The following is a 27,294-nucleotide window of genomic DNA, read 5'->3' as shown; positions in this document are numbered from 1 at the left end:
CAAGAGACTAATAGTCAAAATATAGTACATATAACAACGCACAAAAAAAACTGATTTAAAAAATGAGCAGAGAACCCAGTTAGACATTTTCCCAAAGAAGTCCTACAGATGGTAAGTACACACATGAAAAGATGCTCAACATCACTGATCATTAGGGAAATGCAAATCAAAACCATAAGATATCACCTTACTCTAATCAGAGCGGCTATTATCAAAACAAGAAATAAGTGTTGTCAAAGATTTGGAAGAAAGAGAACCCTTAAACACTGTTCATAAGAATGTAAATTGGTACCCCCACTGTGGAAAACAGTATGGAGGTTCCACAAAAAATTAAAAATAGAACAACCCCATGATCCAGTAAATTCCACCACTGGGTATTTACCCAAAGAAAATGAAAACACGAATTCAAAATGATATATGCACCCCCATGTTTATTGGAATGTTATTTATGGGGTGCCTGGGTGGCTCAGTTGGTTGAGCATCTGACTCTTGATTTTGGCTCAAGTCATGATCTCACGGTTTGTGAGTTCGAGTCCCTCATCGGGCTCTGCACTGACAGTGCTGGGAAAGCAGTCTGCCAGTTCCTCACAAAGTTAAACATAGAGTTACCATGTGATCCAGCAATTCTACTCCTAGGCAAACACCCCAAAATGAAAACGTAGTGTCTGCATAAACTTGCAAGTGAATGTTCACTATAGCATTCTTCATGATAGCCAAAAGGTAGAAACAAGTGAAACGGTAGATGAATTGATGAACAAATTATGTTCTATCCACAATGGAATAATAATCAAACATAGTAAGTACTGACACCTGCCACCACTTGGATGAACCTTGAAAACATGCTAAGTGAAAGAAACAAGTTACAAAAGGCCACATGTTCTATGAGCCCATTTATATGACATGCCCAGAATAGGCATTTCAGTAGAGACAGGAAGTAGATTAGTGGTTACCAGATTCTGGGGAAAAGAGGCAATGGGAATGATTGCTAATGGTAATGGGATTGTTCCTGAAGGATGAAAATGTTCCAAAACTAGGTAGGGATTGTTGCACAACCCTGTGAATATACCAAATAGCACTGAGATACATCCTTTAAAAGGTTAAGTTTTATGGAAAATGAAATAGATCTCAATAAATTTGTTATAAAGTAACTGGCAGGGACATAGAATAACTCAGTCCCCACCATTGTTCCCAAAATATTAAATGAGGGATGTATGTGACTCCTTTTTAATAATAAAAAGAGTTTATGTTTTAAGTGTGCATATTTGTATGTGCATACATTTTTTGAAAAACCTGAAGCAAGAGTCCTGGAATATAGGTTGTAAGGGTGGAAGAGAGAATCTCTGCAGCCAGACTACTTAGGTTCACATGAGATGCTACCACTTCCCAACTGCAGAATCTCAGACAACTTCCTTAACTGCTCCTAGTTCCAGGTTCCTTACTAGTAAACAGAGTAAGAATAGCGTTTCCTTTGTGTATGTGCGTCCATGTGTGTATTAAACTAAACAATGTTTACAGTGGTTCGGTAGGTTAACTGTTACTGTTGTCATGGTTATTATTACTCTCCCAGCAGGACTGGACTTAACCTGAACATTGTGGAAGTGTGAGCAAGGCTTCTCTCTCTTCCTATTGACATTTGAACAGATTGCTGGCTGCGGCTGTTCATGTTTCTCTCCCTATTCCACCTCCTAGAATTAGCTCCCATCGCTACCCCACCCCCAAGTCCCCAGGGATTGTTTTGCTTTAGGAATGAAACTGCATAGAAGGAAGAAGGAGGGGGAGGACACCTGGGTGGCTCACTCGGTTGAGCATCCAATGCTTGATTTCGGCTCAGGTTATGATCCCAGGGTGGTGGGATTGAGCCCATGTCTCCACACCAAGCATGGGGTCTGCTTAAGATTTTCTCTCTCTCTCTGTCTCTCTTTCTCACTCTCTCCCTCTCCTCTCCTCTGCCCCTCTCCCCTGCTCATGTGGTCTCTAAAATAAAAAAATAAATTAATTAAAATTAAAATTTAAAAAAAAGGAGGAAGGATGGGGACCACTGGAGTCCCATATCCATCCCTCAGCCTCTCCCTTCTCCTCTCCCCAAAGCTGGGTCTTATCAATAGTATTTCTGGAATCTGCTTTATCCCCTATGTTATCTCCCAGCAGACTTGTAAAAATAGCTCTTTGGATTGAACTGCTTTGAATATTACCTGCTTTCGGCTAGTTCAGAGAGTTAACAAGCAGTTCCATTCTGGGAAGTGCAAAGCCAAGGTGATGAAGAGGGAAGTTCAGTGGTGTGAGAAGCAGGCTGGATCCTCCTTCAAGATCTGGGAAGAAAATAAACATGGGCGGTAAAGACAACTGAGTACCTACGTGTGTCCCAGGAACAATCATATCACCCACCAACATTTTGTGCTTAGGCCCCTGAGCCAGAAACTTGTTCATTAGAACACTTGCTCTGGGCCAGGCCCAGAATGAGTAAATTACAGGGAAATCTAAGTTAGCAACAGGGGCAAAGGGATACACGTCTGTAGAAAGGGAGCCTGTATCTGAGACATGGGGAGTGGGGGCAAAATAGGTAAAGGGAATGAAGGAATGCACGCATGTGTGTGTGTTAAACCGTGTTCAATTTACGTTAACTTATGTTCAGTCATTCCTCTCCCAACAGAACCGACTTAACCTGAGCAAGGTTAAGTGTGCCACGAAGGGGTGACCAAGACAAAGGGGTGGCTTCCCCAAAGAGGCTGCAATAGAGCTGCTAGGAGACCCCGAGAATTAGTAGTCCTTTCTTGGCCTCCCATATCCCTAGTATTTTATATTATTAAACTGATTTTTTGGACAGCTTGAAACCAGCTCAGTCTGTATCCAAAATTAGTCTCCCATCTCCTGTTGATTTCTGTGGGGCTGCCCTGGGGGTATTCAAGGAAGGGTATAGGAACCCTACCAAAGATATTACTTGACTGGGGTGGAGGGATGAGATTTACAAACTCTTTGAGGGCATAGCATCTTGTTAGATTATTGACAATAAGCAGACAGACTAACAGGTTTCCCAGGCAAGGCTCACCTTTAGACTGGCAAATATTTTCTGAACACCTTCTCTAGGCCACATGCTGGGAATACTGTGTTGAATGGCCCCTGTTGGCCCTGTTCCCCATCCTCACAAGCAGGGCAGTGAATCCTAGGTCCACTGCCTTTGTTTGCCACACCGTCCCCCACAGAGCCTGGGGATGATCCTTGCCTCACCTGCTAGCAAATCTCTCCACATTCATCATGCACATCTAAGAAAAACTCCCCAGAAAGGAGGGGATTAGGGCATGTATGTTAGATACGGCAAAGCCGTGAGTGGCTCCGAGTATTTGGAGATCGTTCAGAGAGGGTAATGTGATAAAGAATAAGGGTCAGACTCAATTTTGAAAAAGAAACAAAATGTGAGTGTGGCTTTAGAAAGCTTTTCTTCACTGAGAAAGTTTACGAGCAGGGATTTGGCAAGCAGTCATCGAAGCTTCTCTTCCCTGTGTCTGTTTTCTTCCTTCTGCCCTCTGTCAGCAGAACTGTTTGTGCAAAACTAGGAGCTGACATTAGCCTTACCCCTAGCCCAGGGGTAGCCCAATGTTGTAAATAATGAAGCAAACACATCAAGCGGAAGATTGGCCAAAGATGCTCATGCAATGGTGAGAGGGTAGCAAGGAATCAGAGAGGCAGCACCGCCTCTGGAAATTATAGGCCCACCTTCCATAGACAAAGAAGCTAACTTCAAGCACCCACCATGCACATAGCATGTGGATTCACACTTCCATAGAAGAGTCTTCTGTTCAAGTTAGAGTAACACGTGGGTCTACCTTTATATTGACTACACAGTTTCTCAATGTCAAGCTAACTGGCTCTTGTCTCTAAAGGTTTCATTTTATGGAGTGATGATCATTTCTTGAGCACTGGAAACCTTACCAGATTCTCTAATTAGCTTATTCAACCTCACAGCAAACCTAAAAGGTACATATTAGACACCTTTGTTACTAATCAGAAAATTAAGACTCCAAGGGACTCTGGAAACTGCGCCCAAGTGAGACAGCTGAGAAGTGAAGCCATAATTCAAGTCCATAATTTTAAAACAAAATTTGCTCTTTCCAGCCATCACAAGGCAGCTCCAGGACACCCACAGATAGCACCTATTACAGCTCTGTCTTGCTAAGGTGACACAGGTACAAAGCAGCCCACTACACGCCAGGCCAATATCTGCTTCAAGCGCAGATGACTCACCAGGGCGCACTCTGTGTGGAGTGCCCTGAGATCTCCTAGCCTGTGCCCACCTCAGCTCTATCCTGCTAGGGTTCCCTATGTGTGGAGAACTCTGGTGACCACCAGGTCTTAGCCTGCTTCAGTTCCTGCCATCCCCTGGGGAGCCCCCTACATGGAACACCCCGGGACCCCCAGCCCATGCTTGCTACAGCCCCAGCCAGCCAAAGCCACCAGATACACGGTCTATACAGGGGATGTTCATACACAAGGCCATTCCCACAAAGCTAGGAGAAGTAGCTCTTCTATCGAATTCGTAGAAACACAGAAAGTCAAACCAAATAAGGAGAAAGCATTTACTCCAAATGAAAAACAAGACAAAACTCCAGAAAAAGAACTAAACAAAATGGAGAAAAGCAATCTACCTGATAAAGGGTTACAAGTAATGGTCATAAAGATGCTCAGGCAGAAGACTGAACTCCATGAGAACTTCAACAAAGAGAGAGAAAATATAAAAAAGGACCAATCAGAACTGAAGAATACAGTCAGTGAAGTCAAATCCACACTAGAAGATTAGAGGATGCAGAAGAATGTATCAGTGATCTGAACACAGGCTATTGGAAAGCACCCAAACTGAACACCAAAAAGAAAAAAAGAATTTTTAAAAATAATGATTAAGGGATCTCTGGGACAATATCAGGTATTTGATTACTGGGGTTTCAGAAGTAAAAGCTAGAGAGAAAGGGGAAGGAAACTTACTTGAAGAAATAGATGAAAACATCCCTAATACAGAGAAGGAAACAGACATCCAGGTCTAAGAAGTCCAGAGAACCCCAGACGAGAAGAACTCAAGGAGGTCCACACCAAGAGACATAATAATTAAATGTTATAGTATAAAGCCAAGAGCTGGTTCTTTCAAAATATCAACAAAATTGATAAACCTTTAGCCAGACTCATCAAGATAAAGAGAGGGCTCAAATCAAAAATAAAGAGAAGTAAAACTAACACCACAGAAATACAAAGGATTACATTCTACAAAAAGTTATGTGCAACAAATTGGGCAACCTAGAAGAAATGAATCAATTCCTAGATACCTATAATATTCTAAAACTGAACAAGGAAGAAATAGAAATCTGAACAAACCACTTACTACGAAGGAAATTGAATAAGTAATCAAAAAACTCCAAGGGGCACCTTGGTGGCTCAGTAGATTAAGCATCTGACTTTGGCTCAGGTCATGATCTAAGGTCCGTGAGTTTGAGTCCCACATTGGGCTCTGTGCTGACAGCTCAGACCCTGGAGACTGCTTCTGATTCTGTGTCTCCCTCTTTCTCTGCCCTTCCCCCACTCACTCCCTGTCTGTCTCTGTCTCTCTCAAAAATAAATAAACACTAAAGGAAAAAAACCCCACAAAACTCCAAACAAACAGAAGTACAAGATTGGATGGATTCACAGGTGCATTCTAAGAAATGTCTAAAAAAGAGTTAATACCTATTCTGCTCAAACCATTCAAGAAATAGAAAAGGAAGGAAAGCTTCCACATCATTCTACAATACCAGCATAACTCTGATACCAAAACTAGACAAAGAATACAAAAAACAACCCACTATAGGCCATACCCCTGATGAACACAGTGCAGAAATCATCAAGAAAATATTAGCAAAGTGAAATCAAAAATACATTAAGAGTGGGAATTATTCCAGGGATACAAGGTGGTTGAATATTCACAAATAAATGTGACAAATTAACAAGAGGAAGAATAAACACCATATGACTATCTCAATAGACACAGACAAAAAATTTTGACAAAATATAACATCCACTTATGATAAAAACTGTCAACAAAGTGGGTTTAGAGGGAATACACCTCAACATAATAAAGGCCATTTATGACAATCCCACAGCTAACATCATCCTCAATAGTGAAAAATTGAAAACTTTTCTTCTAGAACAGGAAAAGACAAGGATGTCCATTCTTGCCACTTTTATTCAACACAATGCTGGAAGTCCTAGCCACAGCAATCATACAGAAAAAAAGAAGGTATCCAAATTGATAAGAAGTAAGACTGTCACTATGGGCAGATTACCTGATACTATATATAGAAAACACTATGATACATCTTTTCTGGCCATAATGCTATGACACTAGAAATCAACCACAACAAAAAACCTGGAAGGAGCACAAATATATGGGAGTTAAACAACATGATATTAAACAATGAATGGGCCAACCAAGCAATCAAAGAAGAAATCAAAAATTACATGAAAACAAATGAAAATGAAAACACAACAGTCCAAAATCTCTAGGATGCAGTAAAAGTGGTTCTAGGAGGGAAGTTTGTAGCAACAAAGGCCTATTTCAAGAAGCAGGTAAAATGTCAAATAAATCATCTTACACCTAAAAGAGCTAGAAGAAGAAGAATAAAATCCAAACTCAGCAAAAGGAAGGAAAGAATGAAGATTAGAACAGAAATAAGTGATATAGAAACTAAAAAAACAATAGAACAGATCAGTGGAACCAGGACCTGGTTCTTTGAAAAGCTCAACAAAATTGATAAATCTCCAGCAAGACTCATAAAAAGAGAGAGAGAGAGAGAGGGAGAGAGGACCCTAATACACAACATTACTAACAAAAGAGGAGAAATGACAACCAACAACACCACAGAAATACAATCACAACATAATATTATGATAAACCTGTATACCAAAATATTGGACAGCTTAGAAGAAATGGATAAATTCTTAGAAATATATAACCTAACAAAACAAAAACAGGAAGAAATAGAAAATCTGAACAGACCAAATAACCAGCAATGAAACTGATCAGTAATCAAAAAACTCACAACAAACAAGTCCAGCACCAGAGGGCTTCACAGGCAAATTCCACCAAACATTTAAAGAAGAGTTAATATCCGTTCTTCTCAAACCATTTCCAAATATCCAAAAGGAAGGAAAACTTCCAAATTCATTGTATAAGGCCAGTATCACCCTGATACCAAAAGCAGATAAAGAACACCAGAAAAAAAAAAAAAAACAAAAAACTAAACTGAAAGATCTACAGGCCAATATCTCTCGTGAATACAAATGCCAAAATCCTCAAAAAATATTAGTAAGCCAAATCCAACAATATATTTTTCAAAATCATTCACAATCAAGTGGGATTTATTCCTCGGATGCAAGTGTGGTTTAATATTCACAAAACAATGAACATAATATGTCACATCGATAGGAGAAACGAAAAAAAAAAAAAACCATGGGAATATTTCAGAAGATGTATAAAAAGCATTTGACAAAGTACAACAACCATTCATAATACAAACCCTCTGGAAAGTACGTCTAGAGGAAACATATCTCAACATAATAAAGGTCTCATGAAACACCCACAGCCAACATCATACTCAATGGGGAAAAACTGAGAGCTTTTCTCCTAAGGTCAAGAATAAGACAAGGATGTCTACTCTCACCACTTTTATTCAACGTAATACCAGAAGTCCTAGCCACAGCAATCAGACAACATAAAGAAATTAAAAGCATCCAAATTGGTAAGAATGAAGGAAACTCTCACTATTTGCAGATAACATGATACTACATGTAGGATACCCTAAAGACTCCCTCAACAAAACTATTAGAACTGATAAATGAATTCAGTAAAGATGCAGGGTACAAAACCAATATGCAGAAATCTGCCGTATTCCTATACATCAATAATGACATAGCAGAAAGTAAAACTAAGAAAACAACCCCATTCATAACTGCACCAAAAAAATATCTAGGAATAAACTGAACCAAAAAGGTGAGAGTCCTGTACTCTGAAAACTATAAAACATTGATGAAAGAAAGAAAGACATTACATGTTCTTAGGTTGGCAGAACAAATATTGTTAAAATGTCTATACTAATCAAAGAAATCTACACATTTAATGCAGTCCCTATCAAAATGCCAACAGCATTTTTCACAGAACTAGAATAAATAATCCTAAAATATGTATGGAACCACAAAAGACCTCGAATAGCCAAAGCAATCTTAAAAATGGAAAAACAGGAGGTATCACAATTCCAGATTTCAAACTGTATTACAAAGTGGTAGTAATTAAAACAGTATGGTACTGACATAAAAATAGACACATAAATCAAGAAAGTAGAACAGAAAATCCAGAAAAACCCTCAATTATATGGTCAATTAATCTTTGACAAAATAGGAAAGAATATGCAATGGGAAAAAGATAATCTCTTCAACAAATGGTGTTGGGAAAACTGGACAGCTACATGCAAAAGAATGAAACTAGACCACTTTCTTTCACCATGCACAAAAATAACTTAAAATGCTTTCAAGACGGGGGCACCTATGTGGTCAGTCTGTTAAGCGTCCAACTTCAGCTCAGGTCATGATCTCAGGACTCGTGGGTTTGAAACCCATGGCAAGCTCTATGCTAATGGCTCAGAGCCTGGAGCCTCTGCTTCAGATTCTGTGTCTTCGTCACTCTCTGCCCCTGCCCCGCTCATACTCTCCCTCGCTGTCTCTCTCTCTTTCAAAATAAATGAACATTAAAAAAATGGATTAAAGACCTATATGTTAGGCCTGAAATCATAAAATTCCTGTAATAGAGCAGAGGCAGTAATCTCTCTGACATTGGCCATAGCAGCATTTTTCTAGATATGTCTCCCGAGGCAAGGGAGGTAAAAGCAAAGGTAAACTTTGAGACTACCTCAAAATAAAAAGGTTCTTCACAGTGAAGGAAACAACAAACAAAACTTAAAAGGCAACCTACTGAATGGGAGAAGATGTTTGCAAATGACATACCTGATAAAGGGATGGTATCCAAACTACATAAAGAAAGATGTTATATCACAAAACATGAAAAAAAAAAAACCACACAAATAATATAATTTAAAAATGGGCAGCAGACATGATCAAACATTTCTCCAAAGATATCCAGATGACCAGCAGACACATGAAAAGATACTCAACATCACTCATCATCAGGGAAATGCAAATCAAAACCACAATGAGCTATCATATCATACCTGTAATAATGGCTAAAATCAAAAACTCGATAAACAACAAGCATTGGTGAGAATGTGGAGATAAAGGAACCCTCATGCACTGTTGGTAGGAATGCAAACTGGTGCAGCCATTGTGGAAAACAGTATGCTGTTTCCTTAAAAAATTAAAAATAGAACTACTCTACAATCCGGGAATTGCACTGCTGGGTATGTACCCCTAAACTACCAAAACACTAATTCAAAGGGATACGTGCACCCATATGTTTACTGCAGCATTATTTACAATAGCCAAACTATAGCAGCAGGCCAAGTGTCCATCAATAGATGAATGAAAAAAGAAGATATTGGTACACACACACACACACACACACACACACACACACACAATGGAATATTAGCCATAAAAAAAAGAATGAAATCTTGCCATTTGCAACAACATGGATGGATCTAGAGAGTATAATGCTAAGCAAAATAAAAGTAAGTCAGAGAAAGATAAATATCATGATGTCACTCCTATGTGGAATTTAAGAAACAAATGAGCAAAGAATAAAAAGAGACCAATCAAGAAACAGACTCTTAACTATGGAGAACACACTGATGGTTATCAGAGGGGAGGTGGGTGGGGAGGTGGGGATTAAAGAGTACACTTATCATGATGAAAAATAAAAATGATTTTAAAAAACCTCAACAAACATACACTTAAAATGTGTACATTTCACTGTACACAAATTTTATTTCGAGAGAAAAAAATCTGTAAATAAATATTGAACTTTAGTTACTATACATGCTGAAATTTAGGGGAAGTATATTAATGTCTGCAATTGACTATGAAATGCATCAAAAATATAATGGCAAATGGGTAGATAAATAGATACATGAAAAAGCAAGCATACTATAATGTTAACAGTAGAATCTAGGTCATGGGTATGTGGGTGTTTATTATAAATTCTTGCATCTTTGCCGCATGTTAGGAAAATTTTATTTCAATATTGGGGAAACAAAAAAAAATAAATAAGGGGCTGAGGACCTGAAAAGACATTTTTCCTAAGAAGACAGACAAATGGCCAACAGACACATGAAAAGATGCTCAACAGTACTCAATTTTCTTTTGCTATTCTCACTTTTTTCTTATTAACTTGTAGGTATACTTTATATATGCAGAATAATTTTTTCTGATATACATATTACTATATACCATTTGCCACTAAGTAGTATGATACAAAGAAATGCTATTTTCAATCTTTACATTATCAGTCTTTTTCTGCCCAATACCAGGTCTTAAATGTTTACCTTTAGTACTTTAGTACTTATTACACATTTTATAATTTCATCATTTTTGCTTAAGCATTTGATATATCTAAAATTTACTGTGGTCTGTGATTGGAGTTAGAAAATATATTTTTTATATTTTTAGTAAAATAAAAGACAAATTATATTTAATACTTAACATGATGTCTCTTATAAAGAAAAAACCGTTTTGCTTCAAAATTTGCCCCCATTGATTTAGAAATTTTTAGCCATGGGGCACCTGCGTGGCTCAGTCAGTTAAGTGTCTGACTCTTGGTCTCAACACAGGTCATGATCTCAACGGTTGTGAGTTCAAGCCCCGCATCAGGCTCCACACTGACAGGGCAAAACCTGCTTGGGATTCTCTCTTTCCCTGCCCCTCCCCAAATTGCACATGCATCCTCTCTGTCAAAATAAATAAATAAACTTAAAAAAAAGAAATTTTTAGCCACTGTCAATGTAAGATATATGAGGAAAAATAGGATGGGGCGCCTGTGTGGCTCAGTTGGTTAAGGGTCCGTCTTCGGCTTAGGTCATGATCTCGCCATCCCGAGTTCGAGCCTCAGGTCGGGCTCTGTGCTGACAGCTTAGAGCCTGGAGCCTGTTTCAGATTCTGTGTCTTCCTCTCTTTCTGTCTCTCCCGCACTCACTCTGTCTCTCTCTCTCAAAAAATAAACAAAAACATTTAAAAAATAGGATATGTGGCTGTCTCTCCCAGGAAATTGACAAATTATCAGGGAGATAATAAAAATGTAAATAGTGTTATGGTAATTATGGTAATTGTGAAATTTTAATGAAGGCCAGATGAAGGGCAACTTTGGGGAAAAGTGAGAATTAAACCGAGCTTCAGAGAATGAGTAGCGTTTGGTAAGGTGGAAAGGAAGAGAAAGGGCGTGAAGGTCAAAAGGAAGGCAACAGCATGATGTCACAGCAGCAAGGAGACAAAGCTGAGCCACAGCAGCACCTTGAGTTGGACAGGAAAAGAAGATGAAATTAACAAAGGGATGGGTTGCAGTTGATGGTGAGCAGTGAATCTGGTCTCTCTTCACATTTATATTCAGCTTTCAATAGAATTTGACAATTTTTTAAAGATTAGGCCAACCATTGTTCTAAACTAGGGAAAACAAAGGGGAAAATATAATTTGAACGTGGTGCCAACAATTTGTATAATTCATCCCTGTTTTCATTTACACTTTCATTCATCGATTCCATCAGTTTCCCAACCACGAAGCATTTTTTATTCTTTCATGGAAGAAACATGCTTTGGGTCTCTCTGACAGAACACCCCTCCTTCTGTACCAGTACTTGCTGGAAACCACTGGTGGGTCATGAGAAAATCCATCAGTTGGATATCACCTGGGCATCTAAGCAATAAGAAACAGAATCGCGGTAGGTGACATTTCTTGAACGCTTATGTGCCAGGCACTGTTTTAACCATTTTTACTTATTTCATCCACACAACAACTCTCACAACATCTTATTTTGCATCTTAGGAAACTGAGACCCAGAGCTATTAAGGAAATTGCCCCAAACTCCTGGCTACAAAATAGGGAAGATAGATTCAAACTTAGGCAGCCGGACTCCAGAGCTTGTGCTATTGAGTATTAAATCCATTCTACCTTGAATTTACCGGAACAATGGAGAGAGACCACAACTCTGACCTAGGATAATTTAACACTGATAGCTCTTCTCCTAGAACACACAGACTAACCCAGAAGAGAACACAGAAAAGTGAAAACGATCGCAGAGCAGGTGACTGATTTTATGGTTTTTAAGGCAAACATAATGCAGGAGTTCAGATGAAGGAGTTATGATACCATTTTTTATTGGTTTAAATAAGCTATGCATGCCTAGCCAGTTTAACAATATATCATCCTGTCGATTTGGTTGTTTTTCTGCTCCATTTACTCCAAAATGAACACGAGCAGGATTTTTGGTTATTCATACTTCTCTGGGACTCTGAATACAATTATTTGGCCATTTCACAAAGCTTTATCTTTTTTTTTTTTTAACACATCCTTTAGATAAAACCTCAGAGCTTGTTGAAATCATCTCCGTGTTATCTAGCTGGGAAGTCAGAGGATGCCTGGCAGGTGTAGCAATGAGACTAGTTCCCACTTCCCTCTCAGCCATCCTGCCCCACAGCACTAACAATTCGTCAGGTGCAGTGGCTATCTGTAGGGTCATTGCTATATAAACCCACCCCCAGAAACTATCCAGTTTGACCCCACCTAGATAAAAGTACTACTAGAGTGAGCAATCAGAAATACAATCCGAATGGTCAGTGGTGGTCCTGCCCTATGGACAGCCGAAGACTGACTCCCATGCGAGAGCCGAAGGCCTAGCCTAACGGTGGACCACAACCAGCCCTCTAATGCACTTTGCTTAGCTCTTCATAGTTTAAATGAATTCACAATGAATGAATAAAATACTAAAATGTAAATATTGAGAGATTTTGATGAACTATCTCATTTTTCAATTTCTTGTAAAAAAATCAGAAAAACTGGCAACCACAGTCCACGTTACTACATGGCGAGAATTCACTATAGCGGACTTGAAGCTACACGATTAGATGGGACATTCCTTTCTCTGTGTTGAGGGCCTGTTTCATCCCAGTTATCTGCCTGGCCCTGGTTGGCATTTGTTTTGAACGCTCATCTGGAGCGTTGGGAAGAATGATACCTAATCTTCACATCCTCTCCAACGGTTGTTTTTTTTTGTTTGTTTGTTTTATGTTTTTTGTTTTTTTTATGGCTACATACTCAAGTATAACTGTGTCAAAGTGGATGGCTGAACTATGGCTCACGCATGCAGCGAGCACTGAACAACCATCATGTGTGTTTAATGTTTCCATTCATAATTGTGTTTAGTCTTTTATTTCGAAACATAAATCAAAGCCCTTCAGGAGGGCTTCTCTTTCAATCGATGTGATTGATGCAAGAAATTGTATGTGAACTACCCAGTTCCCTGGGGGGAAATTCAAATACTCCCACAATGTGCAAAGAACACTCATGCTTCCTAATACTAACAATCCGAAAAGAAACACCGTATTAACAAAGAGAAAAATCTTTTAATTAAAACACGGTGTAGGGGCTATACCCAACAACTGGAAAAGCATCTAGATTGAAGGAAGGCCCAATGTAATTAAATGTTATCCTGAGATAAAGAAAAGCAAAAGCATGTCTTGTTAACACATGGGTATCATTGTATATTGTTGAAACCACTGTTCTTTTAATTAAATATAATAGACTTTCAGGCAAAATTCACATGACAAGGTTTTCACATGTTTAGCCACCTGGTAAAACCTTATCTGTCAAAGCCACATCAAGCAACTTCTGTGAGGCATTGAAACAAAACTCCATCTCTTCTTTGTAGCTATGATGATCTCAATCTTTGGTGGTTGTGTCTATTTTACTGAATTGCGATTATTAGTAGCAGTAGATTGTGAGCTATTTGATAAAGCTTTTTTTATGTTCTCACACAGCATGTCTGTCCAATGGGAAAAAAAAGACTAATATTATTGAAAGAATATGTGGAAGAATAAACAAGTGAATGAATATGAAATAGTTAAGCATTAGGCACATTTTGGGAGTCAACTGTATAGCTGTGAAAACAGCCCTGTCTGTAATCAGAATACTTAACACTGAATTTGGGGTCCAGTACCTACAGCTTTGAGACACTGACCAAGGGATTTTGCAGATGGACAGCTGTATTTCCTAACTTATTTGCGTGGCAGGGCTATTGTGAACATCTCATGGTGTATTGCCTGTAAAAGTAACTTGAAATTGATAGGTACTCATCAAGTATACGAGCTCCTAGAGAGGAAGAATTCCATCACTTTCGGAAACGGGTAATAATCATTTCCATTCGTTTTAACAGCTCTTCTGGCTAAAACTTGAAAATATGGCCAATAACTTTCTCATTTTTATATTTGTCACTGGGGCCCTCACAACAGAGACTTTCCTTAGTGTTGATATTGTTTCCATGGGTTCCACTGTAAAAAACCAAGATGGCGGTGTATGTTTCCAGTCAGTCCGAATTGAAGTTAGATTCTTGGTGGGCGCTGGGGATGGAAACTAAGAATTTTGAAGACAGTGGGGAGAAAGTTACCAAGGGATCCCAATTAAAGAATACAAAAGAAATCTAAGCAAAGTTCTTGCCAATTATAATAGAAGAGATGGAGAATATATGTAGGGGTTGAGAATGATGTGCTAAAATCCTTGTTTATCCACATAAAGCACGTGACCTTGGAGCCTCAATATTCTCATGTGTGAATTGGGAATGAGGATAAATAGGCTTTCAGGTGTCAGGTATTAAATGACAACCTATCTAGAGCATCTGGCGCAACATCTGGCACATTCTTTCCGGAGGAAGGGTTCGGTCTCCCTGTGTATGCTGAAAACACAGTGCTAGATTGGCAGTCACTGTTTAGCCTGAGGGAAGATTTAATGTTGCTTTTCACGTGGGATGCAGCCCCGGCAGTCTTCAAGGGAAGTTATTGCATCTGGCCCCAGAAGCAGAGCTGACATTTTTGACAGGGCCTTAAGTGCAGCTCTCCCTGGGGTGTCATAACCGAGACAAGATGGGGCAGGTGGCAGTAATTGGCATCACATCCACTCGGGGATTGGATGTAACCTGGATTACCGTGGAATTTTTTTTTTCTTAAGAGAGACTTCTATGAATCTTAGCCAGTTCTAAACCCTTTGATAATTATTTCTATCATCAATTACACAGCTGAAGGTTGAAAGGAAAGGCCGTATTTTCTTAAGAATAAGCAGGCTTTGCCCTCCAGTTTCTAGGGAGAGCAGTGTGGTGTTAACAGCTACCAGTCTGCCATCACTGTTTTGCTGCTCAGACCTACAAACCAGTGCACAGACCCACAGGATGCCACCCTGTTTCCTGATACACTCCATGTAACCTCGACGACTCTGGGTTCCCCGGATACACCATGTTCTTTCCTATCCTCGTACCTTGCTGCTTGTGATTCTTCAACTTTAAAAAAAAAAAACAAAAATTCTACCGTCTTTCCCACTTCCAATAACATGTGTCTTTAGGAGGCAGCAAAGGCTAAACTTAGAACCTAGGGCACACTGCTTATCTTTCCTAGTCCTCAGATTTGTTATGTGCAAAATGGGAGCAAGACCTAGCACATGGGGTCAAGGTCAGGGTCCAAGATAATATGGCAACACAGAGTGTGGCAGAAGTAACCATGGTGTGCTTAAGTCTCCATGAAAAAGCCCTGCTCTGCTCCTTGAGCCTAATAACAGCATATTGTTGCATTTCTTTTAAGTAGGCTTCATGCCCAGTGTGGAACCCAATGTGGGGCTCGAACTCACAAACCCTGAGATCAAGACCCGAGCTGAGATCAAGAGTCAGATGCCTAAACAACTGAGCCAGCCAGGTGTCCCCATACTGTTGCATTTTTAAAAAAGAGAAAAAATTATAGATAATAGACAGATAGACGACAGGTAGGTAGGTAGGTAGGTAGGTAGATAGATAGATAGATAGATAGATACCAAAAGCAATACTTGGAAATGCAAACTTTGCTGATGGTTTGACCAAATGATATGGTTACTTTGCTCAGCATCATTCACCTTCAACAGAGGTTATTTTGTAGCCCTATCTGAAAGCCTAGTTATATTCTGAGTGGAAAAAGAAAAGGATATAACATTTATAAAGAAATAGGATCAAATAAATAGTAATCATTTTTAAAAAATTTTTTAATGTGTATTTTCGAGAGAGAGGGAGAGCATGTGTGCACAGGCACACGAGTGGGGGAGGGGAAGAAAAGGGGACAGAGGATCCAAAGCAGGATCTGTGCTGACAGCAGTGAGCCCAATGTGGGGCTCGAACTCACGAACCACAAGATCATGACCTGAGCTGAAGTCAGACACTCAACCGACTGAGCCACCCAGGCACACCAACAGTAATTATTTTTGAAGGTCTGTCCCCGTATTAGTTAGGGTTCTCCAGAGTCAGAACCAATAGGAGATGTGTGTGAGTGAGTGAGTGAGTGTGTGTGTGTGTGTGTACAAAATTTATCATAAGGTACTGGCTCATGAGATTATAGAAACTAAAAAGTCCCTTGATGTGCCATCCAGGAGGCTAGCAGAGTCTGTGACACAGCTCAGAGGCCCAAGATGTAGAGAGATGATGCTATCAGTTCTAGACTGGGTCTGAAGACCTGAGAGCCAGGAGCATGAGGACAGGAGATTAATGTCCCAGCTTCAACAGTGAAGTGAATTCAACCTTCACCTTTTTGTTCTCTGTTCAGGCCCTCAGTGGACTGGGTGATGCCCACCCACACTGGGGAGGGCCACCTGCTCTACTCGGCTCATAATTTAAATGCTAATCACTTCCAGAAACACCATCAAACACACACACACGCACACACACCTAATAATAATGTCTAACCAGCTATTTGGCATTGCTTGGCCCAGTTGACACATAAAATTAGCCATCAAAGTCACCAAAGGCTTAGGCCAGGCATCTGTGAAGAGTAAGGGACTTGTGTAAGCACCTGTACTCTGCTTCTGGAGGTGAGGTCAATTCATCCTCACTCAGGGAGACAGGAGACAGGGCTTCTTCAAAGGACTTCCTCCTCTCACCTCACATGAAAAATCATTGGTTTAACCAGTATTTATTAAGCATCTACTTTGTATCAGGTAGTGGCAAGCAAAGAAGACAAGAAGATGAGAGTCCCTGCTTTCATACAGATTACACCTCAATGTTGGAAAACATCTCACACTGATTGATGTATTGTATCCATGAAAGAAGTGTATATGAAGCTATGAAAAAAGTATAGAAAGGTCTATTGTAGACTGGGATGGGGACTAGAAAAAGCCTCTGGATTCTTTAGGAACAAAGAACTGACTTTCTAGTAAGGCAAAGTGAGTATTCTCTCTCTCTCTCTCTTTCTCTCTCCTTTTCTTTTTAGTTATAAAAGAGAAAACATGCAAACTTCCCATTTGAAAGAAATCTTAGATGATAAGGCTTCACTTACTACTTCCTGTGAGCAGAGTCCGGAAATAATAAAATCATAGTCCTGGTGAAATTGGGCTTGGCTCAGCCGTCCTCAGAGAGCAGGGAATGAATATTCAGATCTGGAAGCTACAATAGATTTTGGTTGTTGTCGAGAAGATAGGGAAGCAGAAGAATACATATTTAATGATAATCCCTTATAGATAAGCAGAAGCCTTTTTTCTAAATTATTAATAAAGATAACAATTGGAGTAATAATAATGATGATAATAGGGCTATTAACCATGTGCCAGTTCCTGTTTGAGGCACATCCTGTGCAGAACATCATTTCACGCTGTTAACAGTCTGTTTTATTCACTTAAGTATCCAAAGGGCTTTGTCTACAGAGCCATGAAAAACTGTGAATTCCTTCCGGTAGGTACAACTCTCAGAGAAGCTAAATGAGAGGGGAGCTTGGCAGGGAGATGGTCAGTGGGTGGCGGATGGTGTCGTGGTTCCAGGTAAGGCCACAGGAGACAGGATTCAGGCAGCTCCAGGTGTGGAAGGTAGGCCACAGGTCAGAGAGTGACCTTAGTTCTAGCACAAATATGAATTAATCTGTTTAGTCTTCCATTCAACAACAAACAAATGTTTTGGCATCAAACATATGTTAATGATGATGCATCAGTGAGTAATTTCCATTAATACTTAGAGCACCATTACCACGGACAACGATTCTGGGAATCAGAGAAGGAGGGTCTAGTCTCTGGTCATCTAGTGACGCCCACATGGTCCCAAGACTGGGAGAGTGTAGCCCATAGGCCAGGTAGGTACACTTCTTGATATAATCCAAATGTTGTGTCTTGCACACAGGAACAGTGAGGCCTGACAAAGGGCAATAACTTACTCGAATCTAGTGGCGAAGTCACCATCCAAATCTAGTTGCTAGCCGCCTGGGCTACTGCACTTTCAATGTGCTAAGCTACCTTATGTCAGAGATCAGCTCGACGCTTGGTCAGCTGCTTCTTCGAAGTTGAAATTGGGCTCAATCCCCCACTGATCACAACTCCACCAAGACATAAGGAAAATGCCCCCCCCCACACACACAATGTGATAAATAGAACTAGGCAAGGGAGTGTGCATGACTCAATACAAATCATCTCCACTTTTTGAAAAGCAAGTCAGAGCCTGGGCTTGTCCCTTTAAAAGAGGCAAAAGCATTTTCTCTCCAAAAAAAAAAAAAAAATAGTGATTATCAGCTTGAGGTCAGGCTGCTTTTCAAGGGTCCCTTTCTCCCTCACATGTGAACTTTCTCATTAAGAAACTCACAAACACCCACGGAAAGGAAAGAAGCCTACTTAGATTTATTTTCCTTTTATGAAGCATGGGGTTAATGAATTGCGTACTTCCTATCAGTTTTTAAGTCTATTTTACGAAGGCAAAAGGACTACCCGCAGAGTCATGGGATAGTTTCTCCCAAACGCCAAGCAAACAGTTCAAGCTTTAAGCAGCAGAATATGAAACAGAGTACTCCACCAGCCATCCGAATAAACTGGGTTTCAATCCTGGTCTCCTGGAACCTTGGGCAAGAACCATGGCCTCTCTAGGCTTTGGTTTCCTCCTCTGTAAAAAGACGAGCTCCCATGTTCCTTGCTGCTCTACCCTTTCGCAAGTATTAAATTAAGAACCTGCATAAAGTAGATGAGACTACACCAAGGCACAGCAGGACATAGCATCTCTGGACTGGAGAGTCAAGGTTCACAGAAAGAGGTTATTGTCAGTGGCCTTCCCAACCCAGCCAAGGGCCAGAGGATCCTTGAGGGGAAATTACAGTCTCATTCCCAGGCTGTTTTCCTAGGAATCCTCATCCTATCTAAGTACATAAAAGGGGCTTTTTCAGAAGTTAATATTTGCATATCTCAAGTCTAACATTTCCCACCAAAATGGAACATTTTGTACCTCCACAAACACTTTACAAAAAGGTTTTTTAAAAGCCTCAAATTTATAAATGAGAAGTACAAGATATAATTTGTATCATTTTTAGGGACAAAAGTGAAGGGAGATGTGAGTGGTCTAAATGAATCACATCAGAAATAGAATAGGTCATATTCTATCTATAATACAAAATATAATATGTAGAAGTTTGAATGTTAAAGAAGCCCTTTAACAGGCTTCATCTCATTTGCAGTCACCTTTTTTAAAGTTTTAAATTAACATAGAGCCAAATTCACTTTTTGTGTGAGTATGGTTCTCTGCACTGTGACACGTGCATAGTAAGCATACAGACAGATTTGTGCGGTCGCCACGCCAGTCAGGATAGAGAACGGTTTCATTCCTCTCAATAACTCCATAGGCTATTCCCTTGTAGTTACCCCCTTTCCCCACACCTGACCCCTAACAACCAACTGATGTGTTTTCTGTCACTACAGTAATTTTTTCTTTGGGAATAATATACATATGCTATCATGAGTTATATGACTTTTTTGAAACTGACTTCTTTCACTCACCTGTGGGATCCCTTCCAGCAGTTGTGTCTATTACTATTTTTGTTATTGGTAAATAGTATTCCATCACATGGATGTACCCCAGTTTGCTGATCTATTAAACCGCTGAGGAACATTTGGGTTGTTTACAGTTTAGGCCAATTATGAATACAGCTGCTATAAACTTTCATGCAGAAAGTTTTGTGTGAACATAAGTTTTATTTCTCTGGGGGTACATGCTTAAGAATGGATCGACCTGTGTATGTAGCTTTAACTTCATAATGAACTGTTAAACTGTCTTCCAGAGTGGCAGTACCATTCACGGGCATCTTTGAATGAGTACGTACATTAAATTGTCATGGGTTTTTCTTAATGGCTCTACTTGTCTCTTGGGTCAACTCCACCCTCTTCCTCAACCCTTCCCCAAACATAGCCAAACCACCAGATCTTCACATCCCCCAAACCCCGTGGTACCTTTCACATTTAGGCCTCTGTTTCCTCTGCCTGAAATGGACAACCTCCCTGGAAAACTTAGTATTTCTAAAACACAGTTTGGGGTGCGCCTGGGTAGCTCAGTCAGTTAAGCCTCCAACACTTGTTATCAGCTCAGGTCAAGACCTCACAATTCATGAGATCCAGCCCCGTGTCAGTCACAGTTCGTGAGATCGAGCCCCATGTCAGGCTCTGCACTGAGTGTGGAGTGGAGCCTGCTTGGGTTTCTCTTTCTCCCTCTGCCCCACCCCCTCAAAATAAATAAGTAAACTTTAAAAAATTAAAAATAAACAAACACAGTTGGAGCTGAAACTGTAAGTCTTCCTTAACCTTCATTCAAGCAGAAGGATGCTTTATGAGTTGTTCCCTAATCATGTTTCCACCACCAAATTCTGACTATCAACAAGGCAGGAACAGAGAACTGTTTGATGTTCTAACTTCAGTTATTCATTCACACATTCAGCAAGTATTTATTGAGTATCTCCCAAGTTCCAGTTCTGAGACTAGAGCTCACCCAGTGTCTGGCGCAAGATAAGCAGTCATATGTATCCTGGGAGCATGGCCTAAATGACATGGTCAAGGACGTACCTGCTTTAAAAATTAAAAACTGGGTCTATCAATTACTCATTCAGTTATCTCTCATTAAACCACACCACACCCAAGGGCTAACGCATTATTTTAAAACTTTTAGAGGGAAAGAGCTATTATATTAATCTTTACATCACATGAGCTGACATAAAGGTGTTCAGAAAATATTTGTTGGCCTGCATTGACTTGGTTAGTGGAAACTGTACTTTACAGTGGTATATTTGCCATTTGATACAAAATCAAGCTGTTTTTCCAAATATTTTATTGGACAATAAAGTTTTTGTTTTTATATTGAAAGGGTTAGTCCCACAAAAATTATGTCTCCTCATCAGAGTCAAGGTTTCCTTAAACATAAAGTAAAACCTATTCTCTCATTTCATATTTCATACAGTAAGCATATTTCCTCTATGGCAGCTCATTTTCTTTGGCACCTGAGATTAGCTTAAATAATTGACTAGAGTCTGCAACAGCAGTCTGTGATGTCTGTGCTAGTACCTAGGTAATAAAGCCTTGTGGTAATTCAGTCATTTTGTTCAAATAGCTGCCTGTTTAAATAAATACCTATTAAACCTGTTGTTTGACTATTATATCATTTATCCATCAAACACTCACTGAGTGCCAGCACCATACTAGGTGCTGGCACTGTAGTGACAAATAACACAATGTCCTGAACATGCTGAATAAGGACACTGCGTAATCTAGGAGCGATACGGACAAAATGGTTACCAGATGAATGCCTTCTGCAGAAATCTGAACACTATCATCTACCTCTATATTGCTGTCTGTATTCGTTGGTTTCAGGTTCAACAAATTCAAATCCCTTACGGTTTCTTAAAGACTTCCAATGAAGAATGTTATAGTTAGCCAACATTCCCACATTTTTCAGGGACTCTCTGAATCTAAGTATGATTAATATTTTTCAAAAGCACTTATAGAATGAAGTTAAACATAAGCAGGAATGTTTTAAGGCAGCATATTCTTAAATTGTTTATGTTACAAATTGGCTTATCCAGATACCTAGAATATTAGACATTCTCTGTGTCCCTTTCATTAGTTACGTCCAAACAAGTGTCTATAGTAAGTAGGTCAATATGTACAACAACAACCACCACCATCTCTTTCCACATGGAAATCATCATCTAAAGTGGAAAATTGACAGGAAAATGTGATTATATGACAGGAGTACAAAGAAAAGGGGCATTAGCTTTGTTTTCAGGAAGGGAGTCAGGAATGACTTTACAGAGGAAAAGACACTTAAATGAATCTTGGAAGATCATTAGGTGTTTATCAGAGAGACACAGGACTAGAAGTACTTACAGAGGAGAAGACAGGAGTTAGAAATGTCCTGGGTATTTTGAGGAAATTCAAAAATCTTTGAGTATTTAATGATGCCTAGATGAGCTGACAGAATCTATTACCAGTAGCATATATGGAATCTTTCTCTGTTTTTTCCACTGATGCATTTGAAGCACCCTGAAGGGTAACTGACTCCCAGTGGGTGCTCAGTAAGTGCTTGTTAAATGAGAAGCAAGGGGTGTTGGCAAGCAGGAGGCAAATAATGATGAAGTAGAACTGGAACTAGAGGTCAGAAAGGGGTCGATTTCTAGGAGAGGGTCTGGCGGTCATGGATGTAGGAGTCATTAGATCTTGGAGAGTAGGATTCAGGAACACATGGAGAGCATTTATGTTCCCATCTTCCCTACAAACAACTTCATATCCAATACCTAGGCCCTTGCCTGACACATGTAAGAACTCAATCAATATTTGTTGAATGCAATAGAGCTTTTCCTCCCAAATGTGATGGGTACTTTTCACCCACTCAGAGACAAAGTGAAGGGAAAAAGCCATAAATTGTCTAACATGCTTGTTCCACAATTTTAATTTTTCTTTCTCCAGAAGGAGGAAAAAAGAAACAATAAAACAGGAATAATTCCATACATATATCGTCAATTCATTTTTGATGAAGTCTCTAAGAATATACAATGGGAGAAGAATAGTCTCTTTAATATATAGTGCTGGGGAAACTGGTATACATATGCAAAAGAATGAAATTGGACTCCTAACTTACACCATACACAAAAATCAACTCAAAACGTATTAAAATTGAATATAAGACCTGAAGAAAATAGGGGGAAAACTCCTGGACATTGGTCCTGACAATCATTTTTTGGATTTGACCCCAAAGATCAAATCAAAAGTAACAAAAGCAAAAATAAACAAATGGGACCACATCAAACAAAACCTTCTGCAAACAAAAGGAAATCATCAACAAAATGAAAAACCAGACTATGGAAGACAATATTCACAAACAGTATATTCGATGGGGGTTAATACCCAAAATATGCAAGAGACTCACACAACCCAATAGCAAAAAAACCCAAATACCCCAACTGAAAAATAATAGGCAAAGGATCCGAATAGACATTTTTCCAAAGAAGCCCTACAAATAGCCCACGGGTGCCTGAAAAAGTGCTAAATGTCTCTAATCATCAGGGAAATGGAAGTCAAAACCACAATGAGGTATTATCTGATACCTGCTAGGATGTCTATTATCACAAAGACAGTAAACAATAAATGCTGATGTGGAGTTGGAGACAAGGGAAGGCTTGTATACTATTGGTGGGAATATCAACTAGTAGAGTCAACAGGAAACCAGTATGAAAGTGTCTTAAGAAATTACAAACAGAACTACCATGTAATCCATCAATCCCACTGCTGGGTATATATTCAAAGGAAATGAAATTACTATCTCTAACAGCAATCTACATTCACATGTTCATTGCAGCATTATTCACAATAACCAAGGTATGGAAACAACTTAAGTATACATTGACGGGTGAGTGGACAAAAAAAAATGTTACATAGAATGATTGATGATAGATAGATAATAGAGATATTAAAATATTTTTAAATATATATAGGAACTATGGGAAGATCAAAGAGTAGGAGGACCCTAAGCTTACCTCCTACCATGGATACAACTAGATAACACACACACATCAGCATAAATGACCCAGAAAATGACCTAAATACTGGCAGAACAAGGTCCACAACTAAAGGTATAGAAGAGGCCACATCAAAGAAGGTGGGAAGGGCAGAGACACAGTGGGAATCAAAACAGACCACAGCCATCCATGGGTGGGAGGAAGTCACAGGTATGGAAAAGGGAGATGAACAGACTATCACACTGGCGAGTCCATATGGGAAAGATGAATCTTCACAACATTTGGCAGTAAAAGCAAGAGGAGCTGAATTTTGTGAAGTTTTACAACCAGAGGGACTTAAAGCTTGGGATTTTAAAAGTCAGCAGGCTGGGTTCTAGGAGAGCCTGGAGTGCAATAGGAAGCTGAGTCCCCGCCCTTAGAGAGACAGCATGACAAACAGCCCATGGAGATACAGCATAGAAGCAGCGGTTTGAAAGTGCCGGGAGCATACAGGAGGGAGAGTTATGTGCTCATCTCAGAGTGTGCCTCTACGGAAGACCCCTCCATGAATACAGGGGCTGGCAGGTGCCATCTGCCTCCCCTAGCCCCTAGCATAAACACACAGCCACCTGTGCCAAGCAGCAAGGCACTGGCATTCACTACTCAACTTGCTTACACCAAGCCTTCCCTCTGCACTTCAGAAGCTCTATCTTTCCTGGTCATGCTTGGCTTAGTCCTGGTGCAGCAGGTCCAGGCAGACCAGCATGCACCTTATTAAAACTGCAAACTTCACTTGGCCAGGAAGCCAACACTGCCCACAAAAGGCAGGGAGAGCCTCTGCAGATGACTGGACTGAAGGAAAAAGGAGCCAGGACAAAATAGCAGGCACGCACATCACACATAGGAGACACTCCTAAAGTGCCAGGTTCTGGTGAACAGGGAACACAGCTGGGCACTATTGGACCTCCTCTTTATAAGGTCATTACTTTCAAGAGCAGAAGATGTAGCTGATTTTCGTAACACACAGAAACAGACACAGTTACACAAAATGAGACAGAGGAATATGTCCCAAATGAAAGAACAGGACAATACCACAGTGAGAGACCTAAGTGAAACAGATGTAAATAATATGCTGGATAGAGAATTTAAAATAATGATCATAAAGATACTCACTAGGCTTGATAAAAAAGTGGAGGACATCAGTGAGACCCTTAACAAGTAGATAAAAAAAGAGCCAGTCAGAGATGAGGAACAAAATAAATGAAATTAAAAATATATCAGATAAAATAAATAGCAGGCTAGAGGAATCAGAGGACTGAATTAGCGACCTGGAAGACAGAGTAATAGAAAATAATCAGGCTGAACAGGTGAGAGGAAAAAATTATGCAAAATAAAAGTAGACTTAGGGAACTCAGCAACTCCATCAACAGAAATAACATTTGCATTATAGGAATCCCAGAAGAAGAGAGAGAAAAGGGGGCAGAAAATTTATTTGAAGGACTAATATGAAAATTTCCCTAATATGGGGAGGGAAACAGCTATCCAGATCCAGGAGGCACAGAGATTCCCCAACAAAATCCACCCAAGGAAGTCCACACCAAGACACATATAATTAAAATGGTAAAAAAGTAGTAATAAAGAGAGAATTTTTGAAGCAGCAAGAGAAAAGAAGACAGTTACATACAAGGGAAACCCCATATGGCTATCTGCACATTTGTCAGCAGAAACTTTGCAGGCCAGAAGGGAGTGGCATGATATATCATAGGGCCGAAAGGAAAAAATATGCAGCCAAGAATATTCTATCCAGCAAGACTATCATTCAGAATAGAAGGACAGATAAAGAGTTTCTCAGACAAACTGGGGCATGTAGGCAGCTCAGTCAGTTAAGCATCTGACTTCGGCTCAGGCCATGATCTCACGGTCCGTGAGTTCGAGCCCCATGTCGGGCTCTGTGCTGACAGCTCAGAGCCTGAAGCTTGCTTCAATTCTGTGTCTCCCTCTCTCTCTGCCCCTCCCCAGCTCATGCTCTGTCTGTCTCTCTCTAATAAGTAAACATTAAAAAAAGGTTTCTCAGACAAACAAAAGCTAAAGGAGTTCGTGACCACTACACCAGCCCTACAAGAAATGTTAGAAGAGACTCTTCAAGTGGAAAGGAAAGATCATAAGTATGAGTATGGAAAGTAGGAAACACAAAAGCAGTAAAAAATAAGTATATGTATAAAAATCAGTCAAGGGTTCACACACACACACATACACACAAATGTAAAATAACATCATATACCTGAAATATGGGATAGAGGGGAATAAAGAACAGGCTCAAATTTAAGCAACCATCAACTTAATACACACTTCTGTGTGAAGATGATGTTATATACATACCTAATGGTAACCACAAATCAAAAGCCAGTAATAGGTATGCAAAAAATAAAGAGGAAGGAATCCTAGCATATCACTAAAGAAAGCCAGAAAACCATGGAAGAGAGCAAGAGGAGGATCAGAGAAAAACTATAAAAACAACCACAAAACAAGTAACAAAATGGCAATAAGTACATATCTATCAATAATTACTTTGAATGTAAATGTCCAATCAAAAGACACAGAGTGACAGAATGGATATAAAAACAAGACCCATCTATATGCTGCTTACAAGAGACTCATTTCAGACCTAAAGACACATGCAGATTGAAAGTGAAGGAATGGAGAAACATTTATCATGCAAATGGATATTAAAAGAAAGCCAGCGTAGCAATATTTATATCAGACAAAATAGACTTTAAAACCAAGACTATAACAGGCAAAGAAAGTCACTATTTAATGAAGGGAAAAATCCAACAAGATATAACAATTGTAAATATTTATGCCCCCAACATGAGGAAACCCAAATACATGAAATAGTTAATAACAAACATAAACAAACAAATTGATAGGAATACAGTAATAGGAGGGGACTTTAACATCCCACTTACATTAATGGACAAATCACCCAAACAGAAAATCAACAAGGAAAGAATGGCTTTGAATGACACAATAGACCAGATGGACTTAACAGGTACATTCAGAATATTCCATCATAAAACAGCAGAACGCACATTCTTTTCAAGTGCACATGGAACATTCTCCAGAGTAGATTACATATTAGGATACAAAACAAATCTCAAGAAATTCAAAACGATCATACTATGCATGTTTTCTGACCACAATGCTATGAAACAAAATCAACCACAAGAAAAAATCTGGAAACAGCACAAATACATGGAGGTGAAATAACATGCTACTAAACAATGAATGGGTCAACCAAAAAATCAAAGAATAAACCAAAAGTTAAATTGAGACAAATGAAAT

General features: G+C 39.5%; 1 long non-coding RNA gene across 4 annotated transcripts in view; it reads right to left on the bottom strand.

The window, feature by feature from the left end:
• The window catches only part of LOC106976889 (uncharacterized), a 319,186-nt gene that overhangs the window by 31,744 nt on the left and 260,148 nt on the right, over positions 1 to 27,294 (bottom strand). For all 4 annotated transcript variants that reach the window (XR_008292536.1, XR_008292539.1, XR_008292538.1 and 1 more), the window contains one exon: positions 2,178 to 2,309. This is a non-coding gene — a long non-coding RNA (uncharacterized LOC106976889). The remainder of the gene's footprint in view (positions 1 to 2,177; positions 2,310 to 27,294) is intronic.

Source organism: Acinonyx jubatus, chromosome F2 (assembly GCF_027475565.1).
Source record: "Acinonyx jubatus isolate Ajub_Pintada_27869175 chromosome F2, VMU_Ajub_asm_v1.0, whole genome shotgun sequence".
Taxonomy (NCBI): domain Eukaryota; kingdom Metazoa; phylum Chordata; class Mammalia; order Carnivora; family Felidae; genus Acinonyx; species Acinonyx jubatus.
The sequence above is the reverse complement of the archived record's forward strand: the minus strand, read 5'-3'. Positions and strand labels throughout refer to the sequence as shown.